We start from the raw sequence: 16,493 nt of genomic DNA, 5'->3' as shown, positions 1-16,493 counted from the left end.
GAAGAAGTTGAAGTCAAGCATGCAAGAAAACCAACCAACCAACCCAAAAAAAAAAAAAGAAAAAAAAAGAAAAAAAAAAAAAAAAAAAAAAACAGGGGAAAAGTTGCTCTCGAGCAGTCGCGGCAGCCCGGGTGCCCGGAGCATCACTTACCGGGGGCAGGCGGCGGAGAGCCGCTGCAGCTCCCTCCGCTGCCGCTGCCTCCTGCTCGCGGCGCGAAGCTGCGGGAGGGAGCGAGGAGCCTCTCGGAGGAGCCGCCGAGCGTGACAGACCAGAGGAGGGGCGGACCGGAGCGGCTGTGTGGGCTTCGCGTTGCGGTGGAGGCTCTGCGGCAGAGCGGGGAGAGAGGGGGAGCGGCGGGCGGGCGGGCGGCGGCCGCCACCATCAATGAGCGGAGGCGTGCGGGGCGGGCCGGGCCATCCCCGCCGCAGGCAGCGCCCGGGCCGGCCGACCGGAGGCACAGAAACGCCCCCGGCTCACACACGGCTGGGGAGACTCCGTGGAAACAGGGCCCTTCCTCCTGCTGGAAGAGAAAAATTAAAATAGTGACGCTCGCGCATTCACTTTAGTTGCAGAAGACAGTGTTTTATGAGAGGCGAGGACAGGGGAGAGCATACGAAATTGCTTGTTTCAACACAGGTTGCAACAGGCCTGATGATCATCCAGAGATCACTGCATCCCTCCTCTTTACTCTCTTCCCAGAGTGCGAGCAGTGAACACTTTGCAGCAACAGTGCGAAACCACACAAAGACTGAGGAGGGTGAAGATCAGGGCTGCTGCAGGAACAGCCACAAGCAATATTCACTTTCCTGGGTGGAAAAATTCCTGACTGCAAGAAGAGTGAAGCATTAGAACAGGTTGCCTGAAGCGATAGTGGACCTATATCCCACATGGCTTTTAAGAAAACATCATAAAAACGTTTATTGATTCTTTTAAAATGAACAGGTAAAATAGATTAGTTGTGAAGCCTTTTTTCCAGACAGTAAGAAGTTATTATGTTTATTGCTCTAATCAACTTATATTTAAAGTAGTGGCATCAAAGACTGAAAACTACATACTAACTTTGTCACACTAGATGTTATAGCCACTGTAGAATAAAGAACATGAAGGTAGTTCCTCCTTTATGATTGTATACATTTACTTGCAATTGCATTGGCAAAGTCTGTAATGTGGCAAACGCAGTGGTATTGCCAAAATTAAGGTGTTAGAGAAACTGAACAAGTAGGACTCCATAATAAAAAACAGCAAATATTCAGCCAGTTTTATTAACAAATATAAGATTTGGATTCATCTTTCCAAAAATATTAATCCACAAAATATGCCTATACGTCAAAGGTAGGGTAATGGGCAGGTACCATTATTGCCCCTGTCCCATACTCTGCACATGCCCAGTGTGTGCCCACTACAGCATTGTAATTCTTGATAGTCCATCTGCCTTTGAGTCTTCCTGTCAGTATTTGTGAGCTTTTATGCTTCGAAATATTTTTCTTTTCCTCTGTTGTTGAGCAAAAGACTCAAACAGCAAAGGAAAGTGGCTTATTGATTTGTTACCCAGGGGAAAATCTGAATGAACTATGCATGGAGTGCTGTCAAGTGTGAAAGTAGAGAAACAGAAAAGAAACGCCTATTACTTTTCTGTCCCTTCCAGTAATCCTAGCATTAGAAAATTGCACCTGGTGTTACAAAATAGCACTTTACTAAAAATACTAAACTTGTCACACACAACATACAAAAAGAAAAAAATATTCCAAAATTTTCATATGGCAACAAAAGAAAAGGCTATTTGTGCTATACACATAAGAATGGTGACAAAATGTCATTTTCATCCATTTACTGTTGACTATTTAATAGGAAGACTTCTCTGTATAAAATGCATCTTAAGCCAATGCTACTGTATTTTACTGAAATAAACTGATTAGGATAAAAACCTGCTCCCTATGAGTTCTTGAGCACATATAACTATGAAAGAAAGAAACACCATCACATTTAGGTTTTGAACATATAAGACTAAAACGCTAAGGAAAAAACCCACTGTGATAAAAGCATAATGGACAAACTCAACATTTTTTCTTAACTTTACTTACCTTCAGATTCCACTGAGAAACAACCACTACAGCAGGGACCTTCCTCCTCATCTACTGCATTAGAGAGAGGGACATTTGTGAGATGGGTTTGTAGGCATTTTGTAGCAATAAGGAAGATAGATTAAAAGAATGAAACAAGCATTTGATCCACACAAGTAAAATGTGTGCAGTTCCATACCCAGGTTAAACTGATGTAACACTGTGCTTCTGCTGGACACATTCGTTCTTCCATTTGCTCTTCATCCTATCACTTTCTTAGCGTCAGCTATATCCCTTGTGTGGGTCAGGGTTAAATGGGCTGGTGAGTGGATCTGCCTTCAGAGTAATTCCAGAAACCAAAGCAAAGTATGTCAAAGAGCAGTGAGTTTTCACCTAGACCAGTGACTGACTCATTTGTCTCAGGCTGAGTTGTGATGATGCTGAACCTTCAGCTCATATGTAGGACTGATTGTGCCAGCTCAGATAGCTTATTGTGGAACCATGAAGCATCACTGAAGTAAAATTGCGTCTTCTTGATCTGTTTTCTAAACATGAGGAGTATCTTTATGAAAGCAGAAATTTCTTCCCCTGAAACCTCCCCACTGCAAGTTGGCAGGAAGCAGGTCTTATTCCTGCCACCAAGACAGACATCCTGAGGTTGATTTCTTGCATACTGGCAATTTAGATGAAAAAAATACCTCTCTAGTCTGAGATTTCTATACAGACTACTTCCATTTTTCCTCTTCCTGGATTTAATGGCTTACACCTTTCTAAAGTTTTCTCTCAAGGGTACTCATTCATATCAAACACAACTTTTATCTTTGTATGCATTCATTTAAACTTATGATATCTGCTGCTCGGTCAGTTTTCTATAGAGTCTATGACACATCTAGACTTTTTCATTTACAGCTGTCACATTTACAAAATACATTTGTCAAAATACACATTTTTTATTGCTAGTGGATGACCCTAGGATATGAACACAAACACATTGCATTCATTCTCCAAAAAGACAAAACCAAAGATGATCTTTCTAGCTGTTTGATGGACAACAAAACCTAAGTAGCATTACTTTGTAAAGCAATTGAAAAATTCAGAAGTCATGATTCTGAAACATTGTTTATCCCATAATGGTTTTAAAAGTATATGGCAAATAAATGCCTGTGTTAAAAATACCGTAGATAGTTTGCCACCATTCTTTTTTAATGTATTTTTACCTGACCCTTAAATGTTTATCTGTCACATATTGGCTTTATTTCTCCTTTATTTCCTTTCAAGGAAATAAATACAGTAACTTTTGTGTATAGAACCATCTTATAATAGCAACCAGAAAAGACTGATAGCATTTCCCTTGAAACTAAAGTTAAATTATTCACAGAACCAGGATCCTACATCCAACTGCATGTTTCTTTTGTGCAAGTTCCACCTTTATCACTGTTTCAATCCTACAAGTAATTTCCTTAACTTTAAAGGGGGAATGGGAAATGAATAGAATATAGATGTAAAGCACATAGAAACATTTGGGGTTAATCTTCAGCAAGGGGTCAGGGATCCACAGGAATCCTCTGAGCTGCCATGGTAAACAGCTTACCTCAGCCAATAAAGCACTTCAATATTCTATTGTATGCAGCATATAAACCTTTCAGACTACATCCATGCACAGTGACCTGAGAGAAGCATTTGTGCACCCCTTTCTTCCAAACAACTAATAGCAGGAAAATGCCACCTAAGCATACTGCACAAATTCATTAGGACTTCAGGTGATAGAGACAGAAAAAATGTCTACAGATTTTCTCAAAAAAAAAATTTCCATTTTCTTTAGTTATGCTGAGATGTTTTCTGAATTTGAACCTAAAGATTGTGCATAACTTTGTTTAGCCATAGCCAATTGAAAATATTACACAAATATAAAGGGGACTGCAATGAAAGGGAAAAACCTGGTATTTCTTTTTCAAATGAAATGACTTTTTAAATAGTCTACATGGTAACAATTCTTACCTGCAATAAACATCCATCAGACTGCATTTTCTTGTGCCCTCATAAAACAAACAAAAAACCATGACAGGTTAAGCCTACCTACCACTGATCAAAAGATCCTCTACCTCTTCTAAAATTAAAGGTGAAGAATCTCTAAATAAATCCTCACATGATGGAGGCAGGAGCAACCTGATCAGCTAAGTACTTTACCAACAGGAGGAATATTAATATCTGATTCCTTTTGGTCCTTATTCAAATAACATTTGTTTTGTTTTGTCTAAATCTGTTTGTTTGTTGTCTGATTTTCAAAATCTGATTTGCAGGAATGAGTGACTTTTTAGACAATGAATATTAAATATGTGTGTCCTAAATCCTAGTTTAGGGTCTTCTGCTGATCTGCTGCACTGTCCCTGAACAGAAAATTTTCTTGAGCCTCTGTTTCCTTTCTTGTTCTTTGGTGGTTTTTTTTATTCAAGATTTTTTTGTCTTTACACATAAAGAATAATACAATCTCACTGCTGTCATGACTGAGTAGTTTAGGTCACTTAAAGGATCACCATCAAAGCTATTACAGAAGCAGAGGTATTATGAATTTGAGAAAGCATAACAAAGCTTGACAGTAAGGTTCACTCTTACTACATGGAGGGAACATGCAAAGGAAAAGTGGATTAGAATCAATTTAGAATAATTTACACAGAGTCTAGAAATGGAAAAGGGTAAGGATGCAAGAGGGCAACAGACACCCTCCTATTGGGTCGTGGGCTTCAGAGGGGACCTCCTTGGTTTCTGCTGACAGAACTTAGGAGTGGCTGAGTATCAGAACTTCTGAAGTACCAGAGACCCTGCAATGACCTCATATTTTCATAGTTAGGTATTTGCACCTACATCCTTTGAGGTATAGTCTCTGAGACTAGATAAATGGCATGAAGTTACAATGAAATTATGCCAGAACTACCTTTTTAATGAAAAATATACCGAATAACATATATTGTAATTTAAAATCTGTAAACATATAATGTATATAATCGGACAGTTCAATCATAAATGGACATTTTTCCTGCAGTTAACTCAGTGATGCATATGGTGCCTCAAATTGTTGCATATGTATAATAAAAATATATTTAAATCATATCATTACTTGAAGTTCCCTGTGGCATCTATGAGCATCTGAAGAGACTTGGAATCCTTGTTTGTAGTATGAAGCTGGAACATATCACACAGCTGAAACATTAGTTAATGTTAGTTTCAGATAAAATGTAGATATATAAAAAGTTTAATGGCCTATATTTGAACAGCATTGTGTATTCATCATCTCCTTTCTGATTTTTTTTTTAATAAGGAAGTGCAACAAATGTATTTGTCCTAATGAATTTCTAAGAGAAAAAAATCCTGTAATTAACAGAAATTCCACAGGAGATTTGAGGGCTTGGGTTTTTTTCTGTTATGTATATTGCTCCATTCTTTGAAGGTATGTATAATCAAATTAGAGACCAGAATGTAGCCATAGGAAACTTCACTTCCAAAGACAAAGCAATAACAAGTTATGAATAGATATATATAAAATGCACATCAGTGCAAATGGATGATTCACGGTGGACTGCAACAAAGTTTTTGGTAAGAAGTGGAAGAAAATAAACACAATTAAACACATCAAGTGTGCTTTGCACAGGCATTGCTCATTCTGGATTAAGTTAATGAAAAGAATCTGATTTTCCTGGAACTGTTAATCAGCCCAGGAACTCCAGGAGTCTCCTTAATTGTTTAGCACTCTGAGTGTTAAGCACTTCAAAACCTGTACCAAATTCTATTCTGTTATATCTTTAGGGCTATCTTGACAGAATTTTAACATTTAAAATATCTATATATAATAGGCACTTATGTGGACCACATTTCAGGAAGTATTTTCATTCAGGAAGAACAATCTGTACCTGAAGGCAAATTATTTGATGATTGTTTAGTCCTTCAGTGGACTAAATCTCCTCTCCTCTCCTCTCCTCTCCTCTCCTCTCCTCTCCTCTCCTCTCCTCTCCTCTCTTCAGTGTCATTTGACTCCAATGTATCCCAAGGAATCTACTAACAAGAACCTGGATCCCTCTTGCCCTTCTGGTATGGGTCTCAACAGCAGACTATGAGTGGTGCAATGGACAGCAACCTTTGAGCTGTTTTATGCTTTAGAATCAGGAGTCAAATTTTTATGTCTTTTAAACTAGCAGAGATTTTGCATTTTGACAGGAGTACAGCTGAGCTGCAAATCTGCTTAGGAGTACTTGTAGTTGTGTGCAAATAATGTGTTCCAAGAGACTGTCTCATTTCAAATAAAATTCTATAAAACATTTCAAAAATAGACTGAAGTTAGGAATGTCTGTAGAGTCCATCCATAAGCTACTTCTGATTCAAAAAATAAGGAGACTTCTAAATCTTTGTCTAAAATTCTATCTGAATCACCAACATAAATCCAAAACATTTTTGAATCCTCTGGTTGCTGCCACAGCTGGAGAAGTAAACCTGAAATTTGACTATATTCCTCTGCATCCTAGAATTATATGTTATATATGTGTGCATATATGTACATATACACACACACACACATTTCAAAAATAGACTGAAGTTAGGAATGTCTGTAGAGTCCATCCATAAGCTACTTCTGATTCAAAAAATAAGGAGACTTCTAAATCTTTGTCTAAAATTCTATCTGAATCACCAACATAAATCCAAAACATTTTTGAATCCTCTGGTTGCTGCCACAGCTGGAGAAGTAAACCTGAAATTTGACTATATTCCTCTGCATCCTAGAATTATATGTTACATATGTGTGCATATATGTACATATACACGCACACACATATATTTTATATATATATATATATATTTGTGTGTGTGTGTGTGTATGTATATATCCCTTTCCCCAGGGAAGTGTCGTGGCACCACTCCCACATTCACAAGCCTACAGCTATTATGTCATCTCTGAAAGATAGATTTGAAGCATCTTATTTCTCCCAGTGACCAATTTTTCATATAAGGCAAGGGTGGGGGATGTCTAAGCAAATGTTCACACAAGTAACAGCTCACCAACTTCACTAGGTTCTTCACAAGGGATTTGTGAAGGACATTTATTTTTCAGTTTTGCTCTCTTTATGATGTTTTGTCATATCTATATCATAAAATCATGCCTGGTGAAATAGTTTGCAGAATAAATCTAAAAATGCTCAGTAAGTCTTTTCCAATGTTAGATAATTAATTTTATCATAATGTTCATAGTATGTGTACTATGATTACTCTATTTCTGGTCAATATAATTTATTCAACATTTGCCTTGAACAATTTTTCTAACAGTGTTTTGCAGGTTTTCAATTAGTTTTCTTTTTCTGATATTATTTTTGATGTCAAGAATGCTTAGTTCCCAAGATGGTAAAACTTGTATAAAAGCTCATCTGAAATCAAATTTATTTTACATCTAGGGTGTCATAGCTTTTATAACCAAAACTGACGAACTTGTAATGGAGCATTTAAATTTTACATAGGTCCCTACTTTTTAAAAGAACATCAAAATGGTAATGTAAAATAATAAATATTTGGACCAAAAGCACCAAATAGAAAATATTCTCCTGAAATAATTCTGACTTGTGGTGTTGTTTCATAAACAAGTCAAAGATTCTATTTAGATTAATCACTGTTTTTGCAAAGATGTGCAGCTGCAGTTGATCATATCTCCTACTTATCAACTTACAAATTATTGAGCTAATTTCATTTTTGGCTGAGATCACATACATAAAATATAGTAGTACATAAAGGAGATGACAGGAAGAGAAAATTCAGCTTTCTTCATCTAATGATATTTTTCTGAAAACACACATTCAAATTATGAATTTTGTTGCTAGGAGCAACACCATACAAAGTATTTTCCCAGCTGCCTTAGTTATTACAGCTCTGTCTACTTATCATCACATGTATTCTCTACATGTAATGTGCTCACTTCTAATTTCATTTTCATAACCTTCCAAGTCAAACATTTCTTCCAGAAAGCCCACAGAGACAATCATCCAAATGGCTGTTTTGTTCCAGTAACACATCCGGAAATAGGATGATGTCAGAGGAGAAGCAAGCAGAAAATAACACAGTTAATAAAAATTATTTTCCTTTTTTTTTCCCAGGACACTGAAAATAGCACCTCTATGCTTCTATTTGAAGTTTTCTGGCTCTAACATGGAGGAGCTTCTGACTGGAATTGAGTATGTTGGCAGACATGCTGAATGAGTACACATTCAAGAGCTCATAGCCTGAATCAGTGGAGTCAACCATTCTAAGAAAATTCAGACCACTGAAACTGGAGAATTCTGGGGATGAAGTCGCTGATAGGTAATATTATGTTCACCTCCATCTTTTGTACTTGAAATATCAGTATAAATCTAATAATTTCTGCATCTAATTACCTGATTTATACTCTGCCATGAATTTACTAGAAAAGTTCATGTACATAGTCATAAAATATTCTTTGTTGGAAGGAACATATCAGGATCATTGAGTCCAGCTCCTGGCCTTGCATAAGAAACCCCCAAAAATAACACAAAGTACCCAAGAGCATTGTTCAAGTGCTTCTTGGATTCAGAAATGTTGGTGCTGTGGCAACTTCTCTGGGGAACCTGTTCCAATGACAAACCACTCTCTGAGTGAAACACATTTTTCTGATATCCAGCCTAAATCTCCTAACTCGACTTCGTGTTGTTACCTCAAGTCCTGTCACTGGTTTTGAGAGTAAAAAGGTCAGTGTCTGCCCCTCCCCTTTCCTTCACAAGGACTGCAATGAGGTCTCTCCTCAATCTCCTCTTCTCCAGGCAGAACAGAACAAGTGACCTCAGTTGCTCCTCCTAAGGCTTCCCTTCCAGACCCTGCACCACCTTTGTTGACCTCCTTTGGACACTCTCCAATAGCTTCATTCTCTCTTACACTCATACATATACATATTTATCTATGTTGCCTATTGTACACACACACACATACCTACATTAATGCTTAACCTGACATACTGCCAATTTGTGTTGAGGTTTATTCTCAGTATTTCAATTTGTGTGTACAACGTGGAAGACAACCTTTCTTTGTACACAGAATTCAAAGCAGTATACTTAAAGCAGAGAAAAGGTCAAAACAAGGTTAATTGCATTTCTTGACATTTCACAGAAAATATGAGCTCCTTGCATGGTAAAAGTTTAAAGGAGCAGCTGGCAATACTGGCAGAAAACTACAGAGTTGTGAAAAAATAATATATCAACACAAAAGATAAAAAGCTGTATGTTAAGAGTAATTAGTAGAGCATTGTAAAGTAGTGGAAATGATACAATTGCAAGTACAATGTTAGCTCAATAATGATGAAAATAACCCAACTGTTTGTTTTGTGAAAGTGATCCTTTTTTCGCCCTAAACGTACCCTATTTAGAAACTGGAGAGGAGAAACAAAACCAGAAAAAATGATCACTAATGGCTTTCAAAGTGCTACAGAATTCAAAAGCTTAACAGACAGAAACACATGTAATTAAAATGAATAAGCATATTTAAAAGAGTTTCTCCTATTAAAAACTAATTTTTGTTCCAACTTTTCTGCACTCTACGGAGTAAAGTTGAATTGAAAGAAAAAGAGCCAAAGGGTAAGACTTGGAAACAGCCAAGAAATATTTTTTCTTAAGAAAAAGCCTCAAGCATATTTTGTGGACTACAAAATTTTTGACAATTGTATCTTGAAAAAAAAAATATAAAAAACCACAACTGGGCTTCTAACACATCCTGTTTCATAAAGAGCTGTCACTGAGGTCTCCTGTGTGCAAACTGTATTAATCTCTGATGTTTCTAGATGCCTTTTAATACCGTGTTTCCCCCAGCCTCAATGGCAGCTGTCTCTCTGCTGCTTATTGCTTCCCAAATGGCCATTTTTGTGATATCCAAGGAGCATTTCTCTCCCCTAGATTGTAATGTTCTCTCCCAGACTGTAATGTTAGCAGTCCTTAAACTGGCCTTTGCAGGTTAGTGGGTAGGGTACTCTCCAGCCACTGAGAATCTGAAACGCCAAGAGTGGTGTGGCATTGCTTTGAGCAGTATTTCTGTACCAGGAGAAAGGGCAGCTGGTGTTGGGTGGGTAGGCTGCAAGAGACCTGATAACAGAATTGGAGGTTGTCATCCAGTTGCAGAAGTGTGATACAGTTCACACTTCTGTCCACAAATTTCTCTGTGACACCTGACAAGTAGTCAGCTTTGTCTGTTTTGTATTTCCGAAATGGAGACAATAGCACTCTCCCACTTGAGTGGGTTAAGGGAAGTGGGGACACCATAATGACTGATACATCCAGATACCACAACGTGTGGACAGTATAAGAGAGCAGATTTAATTTTGGTTGTTTTGCAGCACTCTAAAAGCTCCACTAGCCTTGGATGTAACTACTACATTTCTCCATCAGAGATGACCAGTGCTACAGCATTGTGATGGGTTATGAAAGGGCTCTGTTCTCACTTCAGGACATTTAGAGATGTCACACTATACACATATGCACTGAGATTTCAGTCTTACCCTTTTTAATACTGGCAGATTTGATATTTCTTGTTATGGAATTCTGAAGACTACTCTGCCTTGCAAAAAGGCAAAATTAGCAAAGAGGATCAAAAAACTTTGGGAAAAAAATAGAGATAAATATAGATCATGGCACTTTCTTATTTTTTCTCTATTTTTAAGATCATGTACACTTCCCAACAATTCATGAACCCAGTTCCCAGTTTAAACTTTTGCTGGCATAAGGAACACACTTTTTTCTAATTCTATTCAGTTTTAATATATACAGAATATCTTTCATAGCTACTTTTTAAGCAAAAATTAATGCCACACTACAAGATTAATTGCTAAATGGGATTACAATGTTCTTTGCACAGTTAAAGAAAAATATATTGAAATAAAAATAATTAAGCAAATTCCTTAGAGCAAAGCTGCAGTTTATGGATGTGGAACAAGAGGTCTAAGGAAGAATAAGCAGGCAGATAAAAATAGAAAATACTGTTAAGTTAAATGTATTGAAGTCTGTATATGAGACTACTTGTTATTCTATTAAAAATAACCAGGACAATATCTAAATCTAATTCACCATAAATCATGAAGTTTATCTATAACCAGGCACAAGCTATATTAAAATATCTGTTGTGATATTACAGGATTACCCACACAGCCTAGACATCATTGGTACTCAAGGTATATGGTGTATTCATTCTGTCTAACTGTACACAAAATGTTATTGTGTCAATAACTAATTAGGACAAAACAACGGTGTTCATTAGCAGACAGTCAGGTCTTGGGAAGACTCTAATTACAAGCATTATAGTTGTTTATACTTTATTAAGCTTATGATAAAGGTTTGAACTTTTTCGTGGAAGAGATGAACAACTTATTAGACAGGTCAGTAAAAGCAACTGCCAGATATCTGTGACATTGAGAAAAAATTAATACGTATTAATATACTCAGTTTTGACATTATGACCTTTTCATAACCAATACCTACCTTTTGCATAGTATATTTCATATCAAGGCACTTTTACACTTCATATATCTTCTAAACTCTGCTAGTCTAATCTGCTCTTTTGTCTTGAAGAATTCGGGTTCCAAAGTACAAAAAACATTCACCCTTGGAACAAAAGTCTAGACTTAGGTGCAACACTGTACTCTGCCAGATGCCATCCAAAGGATGTCTGTAGAATAAGCAGTGAGACTTTATACTCTTGAAAATCAGAAATTACTTTACTACACTTGCCCAACTCAAGCTTCTTCTAAAGAGTTTTGATTAACATGAATTTATAAACAGCATAATACACCTTAAAATAATGTCAGTAGATAATCAGGAGACTGGCTAATAATACTACTATGAAAATTAGAAGTATGGACCATATTTGCAAACTGGCTTAGCAGCACACTGCCATACTTCTGTCTCAGCTTTTCCAGTTCATTAATGTATTCCTCCTCAGCCCATGACAAGCAGCCTTTGAAAGCCATGATCACAATATGATGTGTGTGTTTCTTCAGTTCTCACTAAATGTAACCTGTTTTTGTTGATATGACTATATATAATTACAGGCTTTTTGTCTAGTCATAAAATCTTTATCAATCACAACAGTATTCAAAAAAAATCACCATGTATTGAATATAAATTATGTAACATCACAAAGAGGACCAATATTCAGAAAGTGCTGAATGTTAAAATATTGACAACACCAAACCGTCAAACATTTTAAAGACCTTGACTTACATGCTTAGAAACAGACCTAGCTTTAGTATTAATTTTGTTAAGCATGGTCATTGCCATTCAGGCAAGAGCTAGACACCAACTTCCTAAGAACATTACTTCTTAATATGAACAAATAAATAAAACATGACCTTTTTTTAATTTCACAATGGGAAGCATCATGGAAAGTATTTTCAGAGCTTAAATACAGAGGCAAGCAAGGTCACAGTTTTTTCATTTGGTTAATAGATAGACCTGCTAGAGCTGGCTGAGAATGAAGTAAACATCTTGTTCTTTCCCATTCCACAGTCGCTGGTACTTTCTTTGATACAGTTGTGGTACACCAAAAAACACTACAAGGGTAAATTTTCATCACACATAAATTGCTTCTCAATAAAAGTGATACAAATTGGATACTGCTCTGCAGAAGACAAAAGTCAAAACAATTCTTGATGATTTCATAATAAAAATCTACCGCTTTTCTGCAATAAATCAGATCTTCTGCAACTAAAAGCTCTAATATTAAATTATTATATGCAATTGAAGATCTTACTCAAAGATAAGACTGCTGAGCTGTGTACTGGAGAAGTAGTTTCTCATCCCAGAAAAACTGCTCTGGAAGCAACCTCAAGATGATATATGATCTTACCTACCATGGTGCAGGATCACAGAATTGTAGGATGGTTTGGGTTGGAGGCACATTAAAGATTATCAGTTCCAGCCCCCCTACCATAGGCAGGGACACTTCTTCCTAGACCAGGTAGCTCAGAATCCCATCCAGCCTGGCCTTATACACTGCAGGAGTGGGGCATCGGCATCTTCTCTGTCTAACTAGTGCCTTGCCACTCTCACAGCAATATCTAGTCTAAAACTTCTCTCAGTTGGAAACCATCCTCCCTTGTGCTGTCACTACATATGCTTGTAAAAAAATTCCTCACCCTCTTTCTTGTAAGCTCACTTCAGGTGCTGAAGGGCTGCAATTAGGTCCCACCAAAGCTTTCTCTTCTCCAGGCTGAACAAACACAATTGTCTCAGTCTTTCCTTATAGGAAAGGTTCTAATCCCTCTAAGCATCTCGGAGGCCTCCTCTGGACTCACTCCAGCAGGTCCATGTCCTTCCTGTGCTGGGCCCCAGAGCTGCTGCAGTCCTGCAGGTGTGGTCTCAGCAGAGCAGAGCAGAGGGGCAGAATCCCCTCCCTGCCCTGCTGCCCACCCTGCTCTGGATGCAGCCCAGCACACGTGTGGCTCTCTGGGCTGGGAGTGCCCATGGCTGGCTCATGTCCAGCCTCTCAGCCACCAGCACCCCCAGGCCCTTCTGGGCAGGGCTGCTGCGATCTGTTCATCCCCAGCCTGTGCTGGTGCCAGGGCTGCTCTGACCCACGGGCAGCACCTTGCACTTGGTCTTGTTAAACCTCATGAGAATTCCATGGGAAAGATCAGTGGGATCTATCTCATTAGAGAAATATGCAGATGAATCTAATACTAACAATGCTCAAGACTCCCTGTCCTCCACACAAGTTCCTGAAGAACTTCATTATCATGCAACTAAACCACAAATTATGCCACAAAGGAGAAAAAAGAGAACATAAGGCAAATATAATTTAAAGGAAGACAGAATGAACAAGGCAAGAGGTACACAATTGCATCTTTTAACTGGCTTATTTATTTACAATTTGTTGATGTTGTGTGTGCCTTGCATTTTTTGAGATTTTTTACAAATATTTTCCTATGGATGATATTTAAAATGAAAGTCAAAGAGCATGGAGGAACCATCACAAACACTTTCTATTTCCTTTGATAGGAGGCTCTGAGGGTCATGTTTCTGTGAAGGTTACTTGAGTTTTACAATCAGGATTTACTTCTTGCCAGTAGTCTCTAATATTTACTTAATATTTGCTGCTTTCATTAACATTTCAGTCAGCAAGTTTACGTGCTTTAACACTTGCAGAAGCAAATACAGAAAGAGTTTAAACTTAGTGGCACTTAATTCCACTTCAAAAATATTTGACGAAATTTTCAACATTTACTTACCTCTAACATCATATTAGACTTCAAATACTGAAAGAACAACTAATTCTAAAGTAAAATAAAAATCATGTCTTGCAATATATAAGCACCTGCATGATTATTATGCCAATAAAATAGCATTTAGAAACATTTGCCTGATTTTTTTAAACTTCCACATAATGAGGTCTGATGTGCTGTGAAACATTTCAAAGTCACAAGATGTTATTATGTAACTTCTAATTAGAGTACAAACAACATTGATGGAGCCTATGTTTAAACAGCAATAATATCCTAGTCTACTCAAAATATGCCAGACCTTCAAATACAGTGCAAAATTCAAGAATTAAATGGATCACTCTTGTGCCTCTCTAGTAACTCTTAAGGAAAGAGTCTTTAAATCATACAAGACCTGTGGTAATACACAGGTAAAGTCACCCGTAGATAAATTGAAAGTCTAAAAGATATTGTGGTCTTCCTACCAGCACTATCGCCTGCAGAAGTATTCAAAGCAATATCATACAACTTATTTTGACCTTCATTCACAATCTGGATAAAACTAAGCCTATACATAATCCAATTACTATTATTTTCAGTGAGTAAAAAAAACCCCAAAAGAACAAAGACAAAAAATCACTACATCCTATCATATAAAGCCCTAAGTTGTGAACTGGAATATGCAGAAGAAGCAGATTAAATGAGTTAAGAAGCTACCAACTCAGAATAGTTGCTCTTCAATTGGGTTTCGTGTTTCCAAGTGTTAGGCACCATCAAATCACAATACATTAACCCAATGTACTACAAGAGCACTGTTTAAATGGGGCTGCTATCCACCACAGAATGCTGCATCTGGTTAACACAAAACCTTAAGGAGTGATTAGAGTAATGGAAAACATTGGTGGGTTTTTACAGAGAAAAAAGCTGAATTGTTGTTGATCTCTGACAGTCTTTTTCTGTCAAAAGCTGGACGCTTGGTGCCAAACATATGAGGACAAAAAGTTGGTTACTGAACACTAAAATGTAGGTCACTCAAGAGATCTGCCATATTTGTTACATAAATAGAATAAAACTATCATTTGTGTGGTTAGGACTCCAGTTTCCTAAAGAATTATACTTAAGTTATATTCCTGCAACTGAGAGTTTTGTTGCAGTACAACAGTCAGTGAAAAAAAATATTCTAGAAGGCTAAAAAATTTTAGTCTCTTTTATTAGTGTTGATTGCTGAAATTGTACTTCATATTATCTCATATACCATAATCCAATATTCCATATATATACGTATATAGCTATATGTAAAATTTATGCAAGGAAATTGCAGTTTATTAATCTAGAAAGTTTGGTTTCCCTAGTATCTCAGTATTGCAATCTCAAACACTGGATGGTATTGTTCCAAAAAGCTGCTCTAAAAAATGATTCCTGATAAGCTTATAGCCTGAAAAGAACAAAAGCTTAAGATAAACAGCGAAGCATTTGGTCTGCAAATCAGATGCAAGAGAGAGAAGACTAACACTGTAAATCACAGAGACGTTCAAGGTTAGGGGACAGCTTGATGGATGAGGAACGCCGGATGAATTCTACTGTTCTGGAGTGTTTTAATCAAAGACTCTGTAGAGGAGATCTCATGTCTTGCTGAACAACTTGCCTTCTCTTTATGCTGCATAGAAAGCCTCTGCAGTAAACCATAAGAAAGCATATTATATAACTGTCAGATCAAAGGTGCTTCTAGCCCACCAGTTTGGGCAGTGCTCAGAAGTGGATGCTTAGGAATTTAAAAGGCTTTTTGAAATTTAATTATTTTAAAGTACAAATTGCGAGAGTAGCTGAGCACTAGCACAGAGTGCCCAGAGAGGTTGTGGAGTTTCCATTCTTTGAGGAACTCAAAAGCTGTCTGTGAGGAGACACTCAAATGCTGCCTTCAGTGGAATATAATATTCTTATCTTCTTTAAGACTACTCATATTCCTGAATTTTGAGAAAAATGTAATGAAATTTTTAAATTGATTTTTTTCAGTGTGTTTTTCTGAAAAGCCATGCAAAAAGCAAAGCTGAAATTAAATATGTCCTTTCTGGGTTGCTCTTTGTACAGATGCTTAGATATTAAAAAAGCTATTATATAGGTAAATAGATAGAGTTTGTAAAAAACATTTAATCTTCTCAAAGCTATTTCACAAGCTATTCAAGTGCTGTGAAAATCTAAAAGGTATTAC

General features: G+C 37.2%; 1 protein-coding gene across 2 annotated transcripts in view; it reads right to left on the bottom strand.

The window, feature by feature from the left end:
• SV2C (synaptic vesicle glycoprotein 2C) overlaps nt 1–450 on the bottom strand; it is a 113,533-nt gene extending 113,083 nt beyond the window's left edge. For both annotated transcript variants that reach the window (XM_039729935.1, XM_039729934.1), the window contains exon 1: nt 152–450. The gene's annotated coding sequence lies outside the window, so the exon portion shown is untranslated. The remainder of the gene's footprint in view (nt 1–151) is intronic.
• Nucleotides 451–16,493: the final 16,043 nt, after the last annotated feature.

The sequence above is a fragment of the Passer montanus genome, unplaced genomic scaffold (assembly GCF_014805655.1).
Source record: "Passer montanus isolate IOZ18808 unplaced genomic scaffold, ASM1480565v1 scaffold7, whole genome shotgun sequence".
Taxonomy (NCBI): Eukaryota; Metazoa; Chordata; class Aves; order Passeriformes; family Passeridae; genus Passer; species Passer montanus.
Note: the sequence above shows the minus strand (reverse complement) of the source record. Positions and strands in the feature narration are given on the sequence as shown.